This window comes from Mastomys coucha, unplaced genomic scaffold (genome assembly GCF_008632895.1).
Source record: "Mastomys coucha isolate ucsf_1 unplaced genomic scaffold, UCSF_Mcou_1 pScaffold21, whole genome shotgun sequence".
Classification (NCBI taxonomy): Eukaryota; Metazoa; Chordata; class Mammalia; order Rodentia; family Muridae; genus Mastomys; species Mastomys coucha.
In genome coordinates this window covers 175840846-175861921 of record NW_022196904.1, presented here as the reverse complement: position 1 = coordinate 175861921, position 21076 = coordinate 175840846, and the positions used below count along the sequence as shown (strand labels likewise).

At 49.6% G+C, this 21076-nt stretch overlaps 2 long non-coding RNA genes across 3 annotated transcripts; one reads left to right on the top strand and one right to left on the bottom strand.

Moving 5' to 3' along the window:
- Positions 1-1367: 1367 nt before the first annotated feature.
- LOC116101182 lies at positions 1368-6737 on the bottom strand. Of its 2 annotated transcripts, XR_004122825.1 has the most exons (5): positions 6678-6737; positions 5747-5839; positions 5110-5176; positions 2482-2551; positions 1368-1521 (listed from the first exon to the last, which is right to left on the bottom strand). It is a non-coding gene; the product is annotated as an uncharacterized LOC116101182 (long non-coding RNA). The 2 variants fall into 2 exon arrangements; XR_004122826.1 differs by lacking the exon at positions 1368-1521 and having other exon boundaries at positions 2416-2551.
- Positions 6738-6877: 140 nt separating this feature from the next.
- On the top strand, positions 6878-8384 carry LOC116101181. The gene is made up of 2 exons (XR_004122824.1): positions 6878-7006; positions 8114-8384. It is a non-coding gene; the product is annotated as an uncharacterized LOC116101181 (long non-coding RNA).
- Positions 8385-21076: the final 12692 nt, after the last annotated feature.

Below are 21076 nucleotides of genomic sequence, written 5' to 3'. Positions count from 1 at the left end.
CCAACCAACCCCCTTACCGCTGGGGGAAAATCCACTGTGGATGCAGCATGGAAAGTGGCCTTTCTGCTAAAGTATTAGAAATAATTGTCTACAGAAAACAACAAAGTTGGTAGGTTGGCCGGCTCTAGGGGATCTCTGAGCCTGTATGAAGACAATCTGGGGAAAGTAGACCGGTACCTAACTGGGTGCTATGGTTGCTCCTCCTGGCTCTGTGTCCTCGTGCCATTATGGGAATTTTGGTGAGCTGAGCCCTTATTCTGCAACTTGTTCAGAAGCTCAGTATGCTCGGCTTCTGGGGGTACAGCTACCCAGGCTCGGGGATCGGGCCAGAGAGTGCTGCCTGCTGCACAGAGCCCCAGGACTAAGAGGGCGGGGTGGCTCCGTCTGCTTCCCATATGGGGACATTGTCTGTCCCTGCCTGAGGGGCCACCTCCCTCCTGCTTCACATTGTCCCTTTGCTGTCTCCTGCTGGTCCAAGCCCCAGCCTGCATCTTCCCTTTTCATTAGCCTCCTAGTGGTAGCCCCAGGCAGGACACGGGAGTCTGTTAGCGTTTCTCCAGACCTGAAACCCCTTAGCCAGCTCACCCTGGGCTCTTCTCAGTCCAGGGTCTCACCATTGGCACACAGTGTGTGTGTGTGTGTGTGTGTGTGTGTAGGGGGCACTGTGCCAGGAAGGCCTCCGGTTACTCTGATGTCTCTGCTGGACCTGGTTCAGACCCCTCACACCTTTTGTGAAAGTCCCGCATTTTAATGTCTCTAAGCTTGATGGGAATGAGGCTGGGGCTCCACAAAGTCATTCAGGGCTGGGCTCTGTCACTTAGTGGGAAGCCTAGAAATGAAAGAGCACTCCTAGCTTGGGGACAGGCTCTTTTAAAGGAGAGCTCAAGAGTTTTCTTTAAAGATAAAGTCCCTCCTGAGATATTCAGAGAAAAAACAATTAATAAGACACGATGTCCAGGGACACCAACCCAGCAGTCCAGCTTAGTGTCTGCCACATCCCCAGCTTGAAGCCTCACTTCAATGGCTGGGCTCTTTCTTGACCTTGTCAAGTCAAAGAGCATTGGCCACTCTTCTTTCCCTATTTCCTTCCCCACCCCTCTGCTTTCTAGGCTGGCTTTGAACGCTGCTGTTTAGCCTCATAATCAAAGCGACTCTCCTTCCTTAGCCTCCAACGTGCTGAGATTTCAGGCATGCCCCGCTCACCCTCACCGCACCTGGTCTCCCCTTCTGTAGAGATTCCTCCTCCTCCCAACATCTAAGGTCTGGCCAGCACTCCTCTCTTGCAGAAGCTTCTCTCAGACCCTGCTGTTTCCCCCAGTCTTTCCAGGACTTATGGCTGACTCCCGGCTCCATTTTTGATTCAGTGGTTGGGTTGGGAATCTGAACATCTGCCCTTCAAACAGGTTCCTAGGTGAAGCTGCTACTGCTGTTCGGAGATTTGAGGACCACCTGCTTAGAACATGTCCTAGGGCTCAGGATTCTTAAAGGGCCAGCCTTGGGGTGCAGGAAGCCTGGTGAGCCCTAAGACAAAGACAGAAAAAAACCTCCTTGGCATCACAGACACACCCAGAGGGCGTCTGACATTTAGTGTAAAGGACTTGGGAGGAGGGAGGGACCGAGTAATCTGCCACACTTGCTTCCCAGCTGCCAGGTCTGACACCAACCAGTTTCTTTCTGGCTCAACTTCCTTGTGTAGAAAAGGGGTGATAGGGGAAGGTGGGTGGAGAGTTGGCTCAATTGTTAAGAAAACTTCTGGCTCAGAGGTTAAGAGCACTGACTGCTCTTCCAAAGGTCCTGAGTTCAAATCCCAGCAACCACATGGTGGCTCACAACTATCCTTAATCTGACACCATCTTCTGGTGTGTTTGAAGACAGCTACAGTAACAATAAATAAATCTTTAAAAAAAAAAAAAAAGAATTCCCAATTTTGAGGCTGGAGAGATGGCTCAGCTGTTAAGAGCACTGACTGCTCTTTCCAGAGGTCCCAATCCCAGCAACCACATGGTGGCTCACAACCATCTGTAATGGGATCAGATGCCCTCTTCTGGTGTGTCTGAAGAGAGCAATGGTGCACTCATATATATATAAAATAAATAAATAAATAGATTTTAAAAAAAAAGAAAAAAGAAAAAGGAAAAAAGAAAACTTCCTGGTTTTGTAGAGAACCTGAGTTCGGTTCCTAGAACCCAAGTGGGATGCTCACAATGGCCCTATAGCTCCTGCTCTAGGGATTCTGATATGCTCTTCTGGTCTCTTTAGGCACCTGCACGCATGTGCACATAAACATGCATATGCACAGACATGCATAAAATATATTCACACATCCACATACATAAAAAGGGAAGTAAAGAGTCTGGGAGATGGCTCTACAGTTAAGAATGCCTGTTGTGGCAGAGGACGCAGGACACCTATGAGGTGGCTCACAATGTCTATAATTCCAGTTCCAAGGGATTTGACTTTGCTGGGCATAGTGGGGCACACCTTTAATCACAGCGCTCATGAGGCAGGGTAGATCTCTGTTCCAAGCCAGCTGGAGTTATATAATGAGACCCTGTTTTAAACAACAAAACAACAAAAACCAAAAAGAGATTTGACTTCATCTTCTGACTTCCTTGGGCATCAGGCACGCATGTGGCGCACATATGTACATGCAGGCAAAACACCCCTGTGAGGAAAGGCAAATATTAACAAAAATTAAAATAAGTCAGACTGCGTGGTTTGTCTCTCAGACCCACTGTGTTTGTTGTGGTTCTCAGCAACTTAAACATCTTCAACTGATTTACTCTTCATAGAATCCTATGAGGGAGAAAGTATTATCATCATCATCATTATTATTCCCATTTAATAGATAGGAAAACTGAGGTTAAGTAACCTGCTCAAAATCACATAGCAAGAATAGCAGGAAGTATGGGTATAGCTCATAGGAGAGCATTGCTTAACATGCCTAAGACCCTAGGTTCTATCCCGGTTCTGACAGAGAAAACTAGATTCAGGTAATCAGTTGGAAAGCCTGAAGGTGACCTCCGTGTGACCGAGCCACTTCCCTGTGCACCTCTCTGTATATTGGGTCCACTAGTGTCAGTTGCCAGGAGTTGCATGTTCGTGTGCATTCACTACACTTCTAAGAGGTGCTGTTTTGTGCAAGTGCTTACAAGTGCGTGCAAGGTGTGCATAAAGCGAGAACAGTAATCAGGCATTGAGCACTGACTCCAGGCCAGGCAGGCTTAAGCAGGACCATCTGCTTGCCACAGGCCCACAGTTCACATTCCGTGTGTCCTAGTTAAGGGTTCCTCTGCTGCGTTAAAATACAATGGCCAAAAGCAACCGTTTGTTTCATCTTCCAAACCTTGGGTCTCGCTCAGTCATGGAGAGAAGTCAGGGCAGGATCAAACTCCTGGCAGGAACAGAGAGGAAGGAACAGAAGTAGATGCCACGGAGAAGTGTTGCTGCTCGCTGGCTCACTCTCCACGCTTCTCGCTCAGCTCTCTCACACAAACTAGGCCCACTAGTTCAGGGCGGCAGCACCCACAGTGGACTGGGTCCGTCCACATCAATCATTCCTCAAGAAAACACCCACAGCCCAATCCTTTGTTTGGCTTTGTATCTCAAAACAGTGTTTCTCTGGGTAACCCAGGATGTCCCAGAACTCACTCTGTAGACCAGGCTGTCCTGGAACTCACACTGCAGACCAGGCTGGCCTGGAACTCACACTGTAGACCAGGCTGGCCTGGAACTCACACTGCAGACCAGGCTGGCCTGGAACTCACACTGTAGACCAGGCTGGCCCGGAACTCACACTGCAGACCAGGCTGGCCTCGAACTCACAGAGGCCCGCCTGCTTCTGCCTCCAGAGTGCTGGGGTTAAAGGCCTGCACCACATGTCCAACCTTATGGTGTATTTTCTCAATTGAGGCTCCTCTCCCAGATGACTCTAGCTTGTTCATGTTGACAAAAATAAACGAATGAACAAACAAACCCAACCAGAGCACCACGTGACTCTTGTTTTCCTGTTGGCAATGCTGAGCCAAGCTAGCACCGACTGCTGGCGTCATTCCTAGAGTAGGTTGGTTTCAATGAACATAGAACCACCCAAAACCCCCAAGCCTCACCCAGTGTATGTGTGTGTTCAGTGTGGGGATAACATGGAGGAGTGTTAGCATGTAAGTATCTATCTATCTGCCAGTCTCTGTCCATTCACCTCTCCATCCATCCATCCGTCTGCCCGTCCATCCATCCATCCATCCATCATCCATCCATCCATCATCCATCCATCCATCCATCCATCCATCTACCCATCTGTCCGTCTGTCCATCCATCCATCATCCATCCATCCATCCATCCATCATCCATCTGTCCATCCGTCCGTCCACCCATCCATCCATCCATCCATCATCCATCTGTCCATCCGTCCGTCCGTCCATCCATCCAACTATCCATCCGTCCGTCCACCCATCCATCCATCCCTAACTGTCTATCATTGGTAGCTAGGATTGTTGCCTTGGGTCAAGTTATTTTTGTTTTATTTTATTTTGAGACGGGGTCTCCCTGTGTAACCCTGGCTGGCCTGGAACTTGCTATTAAGATTAGGCTGGCCTCGAACTCACAGAGACCTCCCTGCCTCTGCTTCCCAAGTGGCAGAATTCGAAGTGTGAGACACCATGTCTAGGGCTGGGTTAAATTTTTTGAGGAACTGGTTGTGAGAGATTAGAGACCCGAAAGGGGAGCCATAGCTTCTCTCAGCCCCAAGTTCCCGGGATGGGTTCCCGGGATCCGAGTGACTGTAAAGAGCAGTCCATCCAGGTATTGCAGGGCGGGGAGGTGCCACCCCAGAGAGAAGAAACCTCGTCTTCCTCATTCTTACCTTGTCAGGCTCTGATGGGCACATTCCTGGAAGACAACGCAGGAGCTGCTTCCCCCTGACTTTCCGCCCTTACATAGTGGGCCAGAGTCTACACTGGAACCCAGGTTAGTTTATATCATCAAAGGTGATTTCCTTTGTGTACCCCCTCTACCCTTATTTTCTTCTGTGGAGTCTCTCTCTCTCTCTCTCTCTCTCTCTCTCTCTCTCTCTCTCTGTGTGTGTGTGAGAGTGTGTGTGTGTATACTCACTCAATCTGGATGTAGACAGAAGGAGAGAAAGCTGAAGGGATCTGCTGATGTTTCAACGAAGCCAAGACTAGTGGGCCAAGGAATAAAAAAGAACGGACTGGTGTGACTAATAAGTTTCTTTTAGGAATGGGGGCAGAATTACCTGGATCTGCTGGGGTAAGTATTACTTTCTATCTTGAAGAAAAATGTGTGATGTTGATACTGTCTCAGAACAAATAGGCCTGTGACTGATGGATAGTTTACCGTTTATGTAGCTGCTTTCATGTACTTTTGACAGCTCAATCAGGATTCCAACAGTTATAAAAAATGATTTTATTCTAGGAAGTTACAGGAGGGGAGTGTGTGCCCTTGCCCCTGCCCTGGGCCCACTGGGCACTGCATCTCAGCTCATAGGAAAGGCACAGATGCTGATCGGCATGGGAAATTGAAAAATGCCTGCAGAGACATGCTGACCCTCTCTGGTAGGGCTTGGGGGTGTGCTTTTAGGAACTATTTGGCAAGACTAAGGAAGGATACCTGGGAAAATCCACAGTCCTTGAAATCTCTGGGAATGGGGTGGGGTGGGGGTCACTGGCATGAGGACCAGAAAATAAAGCCATCAAGAAACCAGGAGAGCTGGAACCAGACACGTACTAACCTTGAGACCATATGGAGGTTCCGGGCCTGAGTGTGGCTCCCCTGTCCTGAGTCCAGCTTGCAACCAAGCCACTCTCTTGGCTGACCCACTACTCTGAGGACAAGAAACATCTCTGTGGCCCTCTGGGCCCTCAAGTGGTGGCATACAAAATGACAGTGGCCAGAGCAAGAAGCTGGAAGGCACCAGGCTGGCTTTTTACCACTGGACACATGCTAGCAGGCATCTTGGCGTTGGGGCTCACCTGCTTTGGGAGGATTTTAGTCTCGCAAAGCCCAGATTTGTGTGAAAGATCAATCATAGGCTGACAGGTGATGACCCAGAGAGACAGGATTTTTCTCAGTCAGGTTTTCAGGTTTTGCTCACACTGGTGTAGGTGACAGGCCCGAGAGGCAGCCAGAGCTGGCACTGACTTGTTATCAGAGGTGTCTCCAAGCTGACTTATGACTGTGCTAGGATTGGGAACACCTTCTAGGAAGTAGCCTCTAAAACCACCCCAGTGGGCTCAGGCCTAGGTTGTTCATATGTGTACATGAGTGCGCGCATGCATGCACCTGGGTCTCTTTCTCTGTCTCCCTCTCTCTCTGTCTCCCTCTCTCTCTGTCGCTGTCTCTGTCTCTCTCTCTCTCTCTCTCTCTCTTGTGTGTGTGTGTGTGTGTGTGTGTGTGTGTGTGTGTGCGCGCGCGCGCCTGCTTGTGCCCATTTCTCAGCATGACCCTCCTCAGCAGGATCTGGAGACAGACTATTTGGGTCCAAATCCCTTCCCTCTCACTTCCTAGCTGGGCGGCTTTAGACAAACCTCTTGACCTCTTTGTGCCTCTGTTTCACTTTCAAATCAATACACATTAGGCCAATCTCCAGTGCTGTTGGTAAGATTTAAAGAAATGGCGCTGTGTCTATTTACCGCCATGCTCAGCGCACTGCGGTCCCTCACCTGGTGGCCATCTGTCCTCTTCCCCTTTACATAATCCCCAGTGTATCGGCACTGACTACATGCTAGGCAGAACTAAATGTACATTTTTATCTAAAGACGCATAGCAAGTAGATCTGCGGACTCAGGACAGCCTGACAATTGTGACGTCACCTAACGTGTCCGAAGCGCTTACTCCGGGCCGGAGTAATTAAACACTCAGCGTGAAAAACTCATTCATGAACATCTTTGCTCCTATGAAGCTTGCAGTTTCAGGGGAGCTTTGTGAGTGCTGAGAGATGGCCGGTGCTGAAGAATAGTTGCTGCTCATACAGAGGACTGAGTGGAGCTTGGTAACTAAGCCCCACAGCACAGGGCTCACAACCACAGGGGAGATGACACCCTCTTCTGGCCTCTGTAGGCACCTCTCCCTCTCCCCCTCCCCTCCCCTTCCCCCCTCTCCTCTTCCCCTTCCCTCCCCCTCCTCTCCCTTTCCCCTCTCCCTCCCCCACTCCTGTTAGTCTGTATATGTCTCCTATCTAAAGGGGAGGAAATTGGAACTAGACTTTAAAGCCAACTGTGGTTCAAACGGGCATAACAAAATTTATGTCTTTGCTTAAGTTCTACCTTAAAGGGATTGTGGGCCTAAACCCCCAGTCCTGGGTGCATATCAATCACTGGAGACCCTCTGTTGATCGCGTGGAACTCAGTTTCCAAGCTCCATCGTGGAGGGAGACTTATGGGAATTTGGGTAGTGTGGCTGAGTATACATCCTGTTGGATTATGCGCGGGACGGGGCTGTGCATGTGGGGGTGTGGCTGTAGAGCTTCGGACAACTCGGGTTAGCACAGGCAGAGGTGCTGGAGGCCACAAGGCTGGCTTCCAGGGTAGGTGTCCCTGGGCCTGGGCAGCAGCTTTGCCCCAAGGCTGCTCTGCTTGGTACTGGGAGAGAGAAATGGCGCTGCTCACTTCCCCTTAAACAGCACAGATTAAGGGCCCCGCAGTGGGCACGGGCGGGCGGGAGGGCGCATGTCGCTCATGTTACAAATCAATTCATTACCGGCACTCCCGGTCGCCTCCGATCTTCAAGGATCGGGGGTTTGATGAAGAGGATTCATTTCAAGAAATAAACCTTTTAAATTAACCACGAGATGAGGGAGATTTCTTTATTTAAAAAATGCTCAGGCCCCGCCGGCTTTGTTTTCTCTCTCTCTTATTAGTGATGTTATTAATAAGCCCCAACCTCACTCTCCAGGGGATAGTTCACCCTTGCCTGGGAGGAAGAGCACTGTTAGGGGTGCACCCGCACCCTGGCTCAGGCAGCCAGGTCTGTCTGCACCACCAGTCTACAGCGTCCAACCGAAAGGCTCCCTCCTGGTGCCCCGTTTTGATTAGAGCATGTGGCTGGAAACCCATGAAGTGACCTTGGATAAGTCGTTAGCCTTCTCTTCTCTTCCCAGCAAATGAAGGCAGTGCCATCACTTTCTACAGCTGTCCTTGACTGAGGAGTTCAACCTTTGCATGCTGTCAATGAGCTGACGGGTCCAAAGTGGCCAGAGAAACGGCTGAGAGAGCAGAGACACTTGCTGCCAAGCCTGACATGGTTCAACCTCCAGCACCCACGTTGAAAGACGTCCTCTTGACCTGTCCAAAAGTCCTGTGGCATGCCACATACATATGTACATAATACACACATATATACATACATGTAATAAAAAATTCCAAACAAGCCAGGCAGTGGTGGCGCACGTCTTTAATTCCAGCACTCAGGAAGCAGAAGGAGGCAGATCTCTGAGTTCAAGGCCAGACTGGTCTATATAGTGAGCTCCAGGACAGCCAGGGCTACACAAAGAAACCCTGTCTCAAAACAAAACAAAACAAAACAAACAAACAAACCAAAAACAAACTTAAAATAAAATTAAAAAAAAATTAAAAGTAAAAAGAAAAAAAAACTCTTCCCGCTCCACCCCAAAGGAAACTTGTTTTCTCTAGCTGCATGTAGAATCTTCTTAGCAGAGGTGGTTTTCTCGGCCCAGCCCCCTGCTCTGGTCTCAGCCTGGACACAGCATCTGGACTTGTGATCTACAAATCACAAGGCAGGCTGGGGGAATGGCTCAGAGGCAGAGCTTTGGTCTAGCATTCCCAAGGTCCTGGGTTTAATCCCAGTCCTGCAAAGAAATAAATTACAAGGCCCTCTAACCTGTGTCATCTTGCTGGGTGTACGCCAATACCTTGGCAAGGCATATATTATTTCTGTTTCACGTGTGGATGGTGAGGTGGACCTGGGAGTACCCCAGAGCTTCTGTAGGAAACTCGCAAGTGTGCCAGTGGGTCATCTGTGGAGGGTACAGAAGTAGGTGTTTCGAGGTACGGGCAAGGAATAAAAGAAGCAAAAATGATGGTGTGGTACCCTGGGGCAGGAAACAATAGGAAGCAGAGATGGAGGGAGCCGTATACAAAAGTGCATCCAGATACAATGGGATCCAGAGTAACACTATGGAGAGGTGCAGGCTGCTGTGTCTGTCCTCCTGCAGCCACCTGGAGGAGTGGAACCCAAGGAACTTCTATCTCGTTTTACTTGTGACTTGCTTTGGTCTGTCTCAAAGATGCTAGTTGATGAGCCCATGTGGCTAGTCTTGCAGGGCCCAGACAGACATAAAGGTGGGAAGGGACTTGCATAGGCGGGTATTGGCTCTGGAGGATGTGATCTGCCAGAGAATGACAGAGAAAGGACATGTCCCCAGGACTCCATTCTGCCTCAGTGCGGCTTGGCCCCTTGAGCTTAAGCTAAAGACTGAGCCTGTAGCTGGGTCTTGGTATAAGGAAAAATGCTGGCACTCAACATCTTGCCTTGCATAGAGAATGCTCGTATCATAGCCAAAATAGTCTAGAAATGAAGGCTTCAACGCAGTTGAAGATTGACCAAGGGCTCCCTGCTATAGGCCTACCAAGGAGACGAAATCGTGGCCTAAGACTCTGCAGGGTATAGAGCTAGTCCAAGGATCAGATAGAACAGACAGCTTAACACACACAGATGTCCACTCACAGCACAGGAAGCTTGCCTTGGTCCACGAGCGATGCTGTGACAAAACACTCGGTAGCTGATAATCAGTTAGAAACTTGTTGCTCATTTTGGTCTGGAGGCTGGGAAGTTTCAAGTGCCAGGAAATCAGTTTCTAGGACAGGCTTGACCTTTGCTTTTTGAGAACACTTTTTTTTTTTTTTTTTTTTTTTTTTTTGTTCTCTCCTTTCAGTCTCTTCCACCAGGTCATCAAGCCTTACCAAATGACCCCACCTGTCACTATCGATAAGTATTAGAACCTAGCATGAGTTGGAGGCGAGGTGCACCTACACACTGTATCAGAGGGAGACGGGTGAGGTCCAGAAGATTTCCTGCCTGCCACCATTTCCTATGGCTTGATGGTTTAAGAAAACCTAGATTAAGGCTTCCTGTTCCTTGACTTTCCCTTCAAAAAGGAAGATACGCTGTTGCATTAAGGTAACAGAGCAAGCTAAGAGCAGACTGGATCCAGAAAAGTAGAAGCTCAGAGCTCTGGAGCACCCATAGCTGGAGGGACATCAGGGAGTTCCGGGTTCCACACTATGGGAGAATGGGGAATTAGAAGCGTCAGGGTGGAGCATGAGTACGATGTTTAAATCCTCTGTCTTAGCGTCTATCCAACTGGTCTCTGGCCTGAGAGTCCTTTCAAAGACAGGGCTGGGTTCATACTCTTTCACACTTGTTAACAACAGCTGAGAGGAGCTTTAGTTCATCCTATGGGGCCCAGGGCTTGTGTGTGTGTGTGTGTGTGTGTGTGTGTGTGTGTCTCAGGCATCACCTCCCCATCTAGGAAGAAACCAACCCCCTCCCAGCATCCTTCTTCTACAGATTGGAGGAATGAAGGGAGGGAGGAGAAAAAGGCCTTCCCAGCTTAGGCATAGACCTGCCCAGGTGTGTGTGGGGAACCAGTTCACCATCTCATTAATGTGGAATTGTTTTTAGGTTAATAATCTTGCGTTAATTTTCCCTTAAAATATTGTCTTTGACCGTTAAATGCTCACACTGTTATAAAAAGAACGTAATAAATGATCTTGAAGCAAATTCTCCTGCCAAATGTCATAATTTATTTGCATAATTAGCTCTTAATTTTAATTCAATATGCAAATCCACGCTTCCTTTCCATTGCCGCCGCCTGTTTCCCAGCCAGGCAGCCATGAATTTACTATGAAGCTTTCTATGGTTGTCAGAAGTGGGGGTGGGGAGGCAGGCACCTTCTGGGGCTAGTTCTTGGAAGAAGGACTTAGAAAGACAGACTTAGATGGAGAGATTCATGAGTACCACTCCACAGATGCAGGCCTTCACGGAGGGACTAACACTGATGGGCCTGGGTAGAAATGCTTGTAAACATAGTTATATAAGGTCCATGAATCCAAACTCACAGGCTGCTATGTGAAGTAGTCCATGGTCACCCACTGAGACACGTTGTACAGATAGAAATACTGCCACACATGAACACGTGATCAGGAAGGCACAGACATGAGGACTGACCTTCAGGGACATGGGCATGCCTAGAGACAACTACAAAGACAAACATCCAGATGCATAGATAGATAGATAGATAGATAGATAGATAGATAGATAGATAGATAAGAAGGTAGGTAGATAGATAGATAGATAGATAGATAGATAGATAGATAGATAGATAAGAAGGTAGGTAGGTAGGTAGGTAGATAGATAGATAGATAGATAGATAGATAGATAGATAGATAGATAGATAGATAGATAGATAGACAGACAGACAATCGCCTTAAAAGAGCTGAGGATATAGCTCATGGTCAAAGAGCATTGGTCCAGCATGAAGGACTGGGAGAGTGGTATTCACTTGTAATCCCAGCACTTGGGAAGCAGAGACAGGAAGATTGAAAAGTTAAGGCCAGCCAGGACAACATGTAGAGTTCTAAACCAGCTTGAGGCATGACACCAACCCTGGCTCCAAACAAAGCAAAACAAACAAATTTACGGCATTACTAGGGTTCATGTTCCACACAATTTACCTATTTAAAACAAACAACACAATAGCTTTTAGCATATTTACAAGATTATGCAACCATTCCTATGACGACAGTCACCTCTCTTTAACCCCAGTACACACTTGTCAGCCCTAAGCAACCACTAACCTATTTCCTCTATGTGTTTGGTTTTGTTTTCCCTCACTTAATGAAGCAGCTTTTCTTTCTCCTTCCCCATGCAGGGCTGGGATCAAATCCAGGACTTTGTGATGCTAAGCAAGTGCTCCCTACCACTGAGCCAAACCCTCAGCTTTCACATTATGCTTCAGTCTTATGTTCTAGCACGAATGAGTTATCCGCTCCTTTGAACAGGTGGATAGTATTCATTGTCTGGAGAGAAGCACATTTTATTTATGCATTTATTAGCTGATAGACATTCGGGTACTAGGGATGGAACCTTGGTTTCCTGTATATGTTCCCACTAAACTACACACCAGCCTGGTTCCTATATTTTAGTTATAAGACGTAGGAGTCTTAGGAACACAAATCATTCTGTGAAACCTCTTCATTTTTCTGGAGTTTATTCCTAAGACTAGAACTTCAAAGTTTGGCTTTCCAGTCTATTCTATAATAAGAAAGGCCTGTTCCGTTTCAGAGGATGTCCATACTGTGTTTGTCTGTGATGAACATGCTATTCTCCATGACAGTTTTTGCTTTCTTCACATAGCCGTACATACATAGAAACTCAGATCCATGCATGTACTCAGATGTATTCACACACACACACACACACACACACACACACACACACCACACCACACCATACACACAAATCACACACCACACACACATACCACACATACACACACCACACAAACACACACACACACCACACATACCTCCCCAACCCTCCACACACACACACACACCACACACACACCACACATACACCACACACATGCACACACCACATAAACACATACACACACACACCACACACACCACACATACCCCCCACACCCTACACACACACACACACACACACACACACCACACATACCACACACATACCACACACACACACACACCACATACACACCACACACACACACACCACACACACACACACACACCACACACACACACACCACACACACATACACTACACGAGAGAGAGACAGAGACAGAGGCGTGCCATACTGCACAATCACACACTAAGTAGCTATCACAGACAGCCACCTGGGCACAAAACATAATCCCCAAAGCGCAGACAGATGTGCCCAAGGTGATCTAGCCACCCAGAGAGAGACCTTGAGGACAAAGAGTAGAGAAAAAGATGGGACTGCTGTCAGAGGGAGTGTGGCAGCTGGAGGCAAGAGCATCCCGATTTGGGAGGGGAGGCCTGTCATGGTACCGTGAGGGATGAAGCTTAGAGTTGGGCATCTGTGAGTCAGGCAGTAAGGTAGAGAGGAGAGGCAGGGCAAGAGAGGTTGGGGTGGGCTCAGGAGATGGGGGCTCTGTGCTTGGGTCAAGTAGAGTCTGAGTACCAAGACACTGGGGGTCCCACTTCCCCATCTGGGCCAGCCCTACCCTTCCCATAAGCTGGGTGACCTTTGTCCCCTTGCTTCCCCCACCAAGGAAATGTGACCCCCTCCTACCCTTTGCCCCCACCTGACAAAAATCTCTGGAGACAAAAGAGATCTTTTTCTGGGGTAATTAGGCTTCAAAGACAGCGGCTCCTCCCAGGAAACTGAGCAGGTTTGCCCTGGCAGGGCCCTCTGTGTGGGAGGGGAGGCAAGCCCAGCAGAAGAGGCCAGGTGACCAGAAAAACAGAAGGCAAGCTCTGAGATCCCTGTGGTCAGAAACTGTTCATCGCAAAAGTGTGACCTGTTTCTCTTGAGGAAAGGGCCTTCCGAAGCTGGGGATCTGCCTAGCGGTGGGTTGCAACACTGTCTTCTTAGACTCCCGGAAGTCCTGGGTGTGGGTGAAAAGAACACGTGTGTGCATGTGTGCGTGTGTGCATGCCTAGTTATTAAGAGTGTGTGTTGCTACTGACACTGAGACTCCATGCAAGTGTGAGAATGTGTGCCTGTCCTCATCTCCCCCGGGGCCCACCCCCACCCTTGCCCCCCTGCAGGAGACTCACTGTGCGGCCTCAGCTGAGTTTTTAACCTGGAGTGATCGCTTTCCTGATTTGCCACTTTAGTACTCTTGTTAATGAATTTTTAATCTTCTTAATGACATTAAACACGGAAAGTAATTAAGGAAAACAAGTTTGAAACTGCTGACTTCAACCCTTTATTCACAACTATTTAATGTAGAATTAATTTGATTTTGCCCATTATTCAAATGAACGCACTACCTTCTTCCCGGCCCCAGGCCTGTCCCCTTGCCCCCTCCCCTAAATGCCCAGAGACCCCCTGTCATGATCACCCAGTTATCATTGACCCGAGTGGGTGACAGTCCCCTTGTGATGCTGTCTGTGCTTTGGGCCTAAGCATGATGACTAAACTGAGCCCTGGTGGATGGGTGGTAAGGAAGGCAGAGTGGAAGTGGGGAGGGTCAGGAGAACTGAAGGAAATCAGGAGGGACCCAGGAAGACAGAGGAGCACCTCAGAGAACCTCACTGGAGCTGGAGGGTGCCGAACCCTTCCCTTTCTTCAGCTTGAAATCACCCCTAGGTGCTCTGTGATCTGCACACTTAAAGAGGTGGTACTGGAAGCCTTGGGCTATTTAGAAGTTTGGACACTCATGAGTGCTTGGCTTTAGAATATGTATAAATCTGTGGAACACAAAAGAATCTAATGTTTTGAGGTTCAGGGCCCAGAGAGATCAAGAGGAAGATGTGCCGCCACGCTCCAAGCCATAGGCTGTCATTCTGCCCGGGGCTGTAGACAAGAAGGTTCAGCTCTTTGAAGCTGAGCTATCAACCTTCTCCTTTTGACTTTGGGTTTCAGGGTCCTGCTTTATGTGAATGTCTGTGTGTTGGCACAGAGGCCTTCGTAGGAGGTGTGGCATGGCCATGACCTCTTAGGAGGCAGCAGAGATAGTGGAGCCAATGTAGCAATGGCCTCAGACGGATCTGACTGTAACCCTTGACCTGTTTCCTCAAGCTGAAGAGGCAAGCCACACTCATACTAGAGTACTGTAATAAATACTCAGGATGTGCTCTGACACAGCCCTAGCACCATGTCTCCTGGAAGATGACATCCTTGCCTCATTGTCCCCAATCCCCCAGGGAGTGAAAGACTTCAAGTTTTGACAGACAAAGAAATTGAGGGCTTCTGGGTCTGGAATCCAAGAGGTGGCTGTGGGAAGCTGGGGACCTGCCCTGCTATCCAGAGGGTCGGGAAGAACTTTAAGGAGATATTGGCTTGGAGAACTCCCTCCTCTACCCTTGAACATCTCTGGAAATTTTTCTTCCCATAATCTCCTGAATTATGTCCCCGGGGGGAGGGGGGTTCTCTCTCCCTCTTTACCGCTTCCTCTTGCCTCTTCACTCCAAACAAGCCTTCCCCAAGTCATTTCACTTCTGTTGGCTTCTGGAAGATAAGCCCTCAGCCTATACCCACCACTGAGCCCCAGGCACTGAGCCATGACTGGGCTGAGCTCAGGCAAGACTCTCCCTGATCCCCTTCCTTCCCTTCCAGGGACTTTATGGTATGAGACACTGCTGGCTCTCTTCTTTTCTCCTCTCTCTCTCTCTCTCTCTCCTCTTTACATCTTTCTTGATGCTCTCTCCCTGTTTTTTCTTTCTTCCATGGTAGTTTGAGGTCTCCCTGGCTCTGCTGTCTTTCTGTAGCCCCCTGTCCCTGCTAGCTCTATCTTTCTCATTACTTGAATGTTCATGGATTCTACTATGGATTTCTAGCCATAGCTGTCAGGGCTTATGGTCTGAGGAGGAAAGACAGGCTGAAGCAGGAGACACAGAAAGAACCCACCCTTGACATAGGTAGGTTCTTGAGATTCTGTCCAATGAACTCCAGAGCTGGTATGGAATGCGTCTGTTATCTCTCCCAATTTTCCTGCTCCCTGTCCCCTTCCATTGCCATCCGGGAAGGGCCAGTAAAACTCCAAAGAGGACTTGACCAATGGAAATCACCTGCATTGCCTCTCATGCCCCCCCATACACACACACCCTGTCTCACAGTCCTGAAATCCTCTTACCAAGCCCCACATTTTACCACAACACCCACCAGAATCACAAGCTTGCACCCCCCCACACACACATATGGGTAAACATGAATGCATATGCATGTGCAGATATACACAGCTCCCCCCCCCAGACTGTATGCACATGCACACACAGATGCATACAGGCGCGCGCACACACATATACACGCAGAGATCCCACAGGCGCCCAAAAGCACAGGGCAATGATTAATGTCCCCTCAGAAAAAGAAATTATATCGAATAAATTAAACTACTGTGGCAGCAAATTGAAAAATAAGGATGTAAATGAGGTTTGAATACTTAATATCGAAGACAAGGGGGAAGGAAAAGGGATGGCTGGGTCCCCTGAGAAGGAATAGATTGTCCCTCTTGCCCTGGTTTGACTAGTTCTTGTCCACAGGCCTCAGAGATGGGTCGGAATCTGGTGTGTCAGTTAGCCCTAGAACCCTCTCCCCAGTGCTCACTTCTGTAAAGAAGGTTCCCTCCTGGGAAAACTCAAGGAGGGGAACAGGGAGGAGGTGGACTGATTACCTGGCAGCCCCCAAATACAAAATGAACTCGTGCTTTCAGATCCAACACACACTGCTTGGAGACCTACCTAGCTTAGGTGTCTCACTACCCAGCCACATTCCTGCTAAGCGCGCCCCCCTCAGGTTGCTTGAGGAATTTGATCACATGGCTGAGTCCCCCTTCGTGCTAACTCCAGAGGCCACAGAGCTCAACCCCCAGCTCTCCTTAATTTATCCTAACCCAGAAGACCAGCACATACTAGAGAACTAGAGACAACCTGCCTGCCATATGCCAACACCCAACCTCCTCCGACACAGTCCTGCCCGAGAGAGAGAGAGAGAGAGAGAGAGAGAGAGAGAGAGAGAGAGAGAGAGAGAGAGATTGATTCTTTACCGCACATCGCTATCTGGTCACACACCCCTACACACATAGTCACAAATACACACACAGTGGAGGGTAGCCCATGGCTGTGCCGCAGGCCCTTGGTGTAGTGTACTGAGAGACTTCTCCTTAAGCTTTTAGCAACCTGCCTTCTTTTCTCTCCCCCTCCCCTCTTCCTGTGGTTCTTCCACATAGCCTCCATCTCCAGCCCTTACCTCACACACTCTCTCTCAGTTTCCCTTACTCTGCCTGTCAGATGGTTTTCCCTTGCTGCCTTTGTCTGGGGACACCCCAACGGACTCTTGCCTCCTCCTCATTCCTGGCGGTCACAGGACCCTAGGTCCCCCCCACCCCCATCCCCGTGTTCCCCCACCCCCACCCCCTCCTCCGCCTCACTCGCTGTCGTCTCTGTTCATATATATTTAGTATTTATTTACAAGGCTGGGTTTTTTCCCTGGGCGGGAAGCCAGCCGTGCACAGAAATCCTTAAGATGCTATAAAGCTGGTGAGGTATAAAATGGAAAGTGGTTAGTGCGCTGTTTGGAGATATCTCACCGGCGGCCGGGGGCCCGCGCCGCCCAGCCGCCCGCTGTAAATCTCCCGGAGTTTAGCGCGCTTGTTTGTACGTGGCCGGGAGGGGAGGCCGTGGCGGGAGGGGGCGCCCTAGCGCCCCAAGTCTCCCGCACAGACTGTCGCCAAACCAGTTCACTCCCTTCTCAGAGGGACAGGGGCCAAGAGAGGGGGCAGCAGAGAAGACCCGGCTTGGAGAACAAAGGCTTTTCAGCTGGGCCTTACACCCCAAAACAGCCCATGTCCCCCATCAGTGTGGGAGTGCAGGGACTGGAACTTTACAGGACTCCCAGCCTATCTATAGCTCTCCTCTCCAGGAGTCTACTTCCTGTGTTCACCTACCTCCAGAAAGCAGGAGGTGTGGGAAGATGGGAGACCACCCAGGGGACCTTGTGGGAAAGTTGCAGAATTTAGGGGGGTGGCTGTGGTGTTTCTGTACAGTCAAGAACTAAGTAAGGTACTGTGCCTGGTACCCTGGGTGCCATCACACCAGTCATTTCAGCCTCCCGGACCTTAGCTTCTCTTTCCTCCACCTCATGGTGGAGAGAAAGGAGAAATGGAGCTGAGGTCGGCAAAAGACTTAGCTCAGTGTCTGGCACACAGTAAGTGCTCAGGAAACAAGGGACAGCGTCATTAGTACCAATCTGCTCAGCCAGTTGCTTGTTTCTGTGTTTAGTGAGTTGCTCATTGACTCGTGTATCCAGTTAACTATTTGTGATCTATCCTCTCACCCATTCACCGGGTTTAAGCCGGTCTGAACTCTAAAATGGGGAACCTGCCCAAGGCAGGAGAGAAGCTCAAGTCTGGACAGGGCAGTAAAGGCTAACCCAAAAGGATGAAAGCTACTTCTGCATCAGACATTATTTTGAGGTGCTGGGTGGAAAGCCCCCCCTAACCCCAATACACACTCACCAACCCTCTGGCTCCAGTCTGCCTTATCAGTCACTACTGAAGTTCCTAGGGTCCCTGTGGAGAGCAAGGAGCCAGGAGCAGCTAGACTGTGAACCCCGAGAGAGCAACTCTGGCCTCCCTCCACTCAGCGCCCCCCCCCCCCCCCCCCCCCCCCCCCCCCCCCCCCCCCCCCCCGCCAGCCTTCAGAGTCCAAGCTGGCTCTCAGGAGCTGTCAGTAAGTGCCCTCTGATGGATGAGCTGCTGAGGCTGAACTCCACCACGATTCCCTCTCGCTCTGGAGGGATGACACACCTGTCATATAGCCTGCACACGCATGTCCCAGCTCACCTGGACACATGTCGGGAGGGCTGGGAGTAATGACAGCAAACTCTTCAGTGGTCACTGTCCAGAACGAGAGGCTCAGAAGAGCCAACTCTCGGTCACATAGCCAGATCCTAGCAAGTTCTGCTACGCTAGCTCATTCATTCATTCATTCATTCACTTATTGAATAAATGTAAGATGAGTGTCTGGGCTAGGGAGCACAAGTGGGCATTACTCAGCCTGGGCTCTGAAGAAGTTTCTAGTTGGGACAACTGTAAAGCAGCCATACAAGGAATGATTATACTACAAAAGCTAAGATCAGAACCAGGAAGTTCATACAGGACGGTAAGGTCCTCAGGGAGCAGAGAAAGAACTTGTAGTATAGCCATATGGCAGCCCCACACCCGGGAACCTGGCCATAGGGGATGTTCTGCAAGATGGCTTTCCTTGTCTCAGTTCTTGCAAGGGAGTTGATTTGGTTGTTGGAAGGGGGGTGCTCCAGGAGGATGGTGAGGCCGGTAGAGGAAGACCTTAAGTGAGCATGCAGAGCTAGGCAGTTGTTGGGAGTACTGAGGGGAGCCACTCTGAGTCCAATTTAACTGGCTGGTCGGAACGTGAAGGAGAATAACAAGAAGTCCTGGAGAGAGGGACCAGGCAGGGGCCAGATCACAAAGGGCCATGAACATCGGAGTAAGGAGTTTGTGCTTCATCTAGTAGGCAATGGGGAACCATGCGGGCTTTTGATCAGGGAACTGGGATGACCAAAGCTGTGCTTTAGGAAAATGGATCTGGCAGCAAAGTGTAAGCCAGCTGGAGACAGGGCAAGTTGGAGGGAAAGAAAGACGCCTCATCTGGTGGCTGGCATGTGGAAGGCACTCCACTGTGGAAGTTATGCTGGTCGGCTTCTTGAAGTGGCCAGGGAGAGCTACACAGTAAGGGCTTCCTCTCAGACACTAGTGATGGTGAAGCAGAGGTGGATGCAAGAGATGTCAGGGAAGGGTTGAGGATCTAGAGTTATAAAGTACCTAGCACGCACAGAGCCCTGGGGTAGGTCCTGAGCATCACATAAACCAGGTGTGGTGGTATGGACCTATGATCCTAGCACTCAGGAAGTAGAATCAGGAAGACCAGGAATTCAGGGATATCCTTGGCTAAATATTGAGTTTAAGGCCAGCCTGGTCTACACGAGATTCTATCTCAACAAAACAAATATCTAATAAACAGACAGACAAACGGAGCAGACACCAGGCAGTATCTCCAAAATGACTCAGTGGTTAAAGGCGGCAGTTCAGAGAGAAGGAAGAGAGGAGACTCCGGATTTCTGTGGTAGATTATACTCGAAATGGGGGGGTGGGTCACAAGCTGTGGCTGGTCATAGGAGAGACTCCTAGTAGCCTCTGAGGACACTGGCCGTGCATCACGGATTGGGGAGGCTGGACTAGGGTCAGAGGCCCCACGGCCTGCAAGAGCTGAGGACTGAAGGTCAGGAAGCCAAGAGCTGCAAGTGAAGCTCTTACTGTCTCTTCCCGTGGGAGCACACACGGGGGAACTGAGTACAAGCTAGGGATGCTCGGAGTGATGGACGAGCTCGAGGGGCAAAGGGTGAAAAGCCTTTAGGACTGAGTTCTCACAAGGTCTCAGCATTGGATGTACTCAGCAGGGCTGGAGGCTGGACACAAAGCATGGCATCCTGAGGAAGACATGTACTGCTGCAGGGGAGATAGCTGGTGGAGGAAAGTCCCGAGCACAAGGGGTACTAGGATGCAGAGTCTCCATCAGCTGCTCACTGCTCCGACCAAGGCCTAGACTGGCTGTTTCTTTATTCCCCTCTCCTAGCGGCTGTCAACCTAGACCAGGGATGAACACTAGAATCAATAAGAGGAACTGATTCTTAATATGGAAGTTCCCAAGACCCTCAGATCTCACAAACAGAGTCTTACTATGCTAGGTTAGACTGGCCTTGAACTCATGATCCTCTTGTCTCTACCATGTGAGAGATCATAGACATACTGAGATCGTAGGTATGTGCCACTGGACCTGGTGGCTCATGCTCTTTATTTGGTTGCAAACCACGAACCATGCTTAGCTCTTTGATGCAGATGAACCCTATCCAGATTTCTCCTGGACAGTCTTGACCATCTTCCCCCCTGGCACTGGATATCCCTCTCACCTTCCACCTTTGTCCTCAGTTACACCCCCATGGGCTTGAGCTGGTGACGCCCAGGTCTCCCAGGGCCTGCAGAATTCCAGGATACAGGAAGTGGCTGGGGAACCAGGGAGCAGAAGGGTTGGGACTCAGAACCTTGCTTCCCACTTAGGAGGGGCAAGGCACAGGAGGTGGTGTGGGCCCCCACCCTCCCGGAGGGGACCAGCAGTCCTAAATGCCCCCGCGCCTTCTCCATATTGTGGGAAAAGCTGCTGCATCCATCACTGTCAGGCGCCGAGTTTGAATAAATTTGAATGCACTGAGCCGTGGGCTGCAGTTTCTATAATATCACTTTCCAGTTTGAATATTTCACTTACTTTTTTTTTTTCAAATTTCTTTTTATCCAACAGTTTCTCCTTT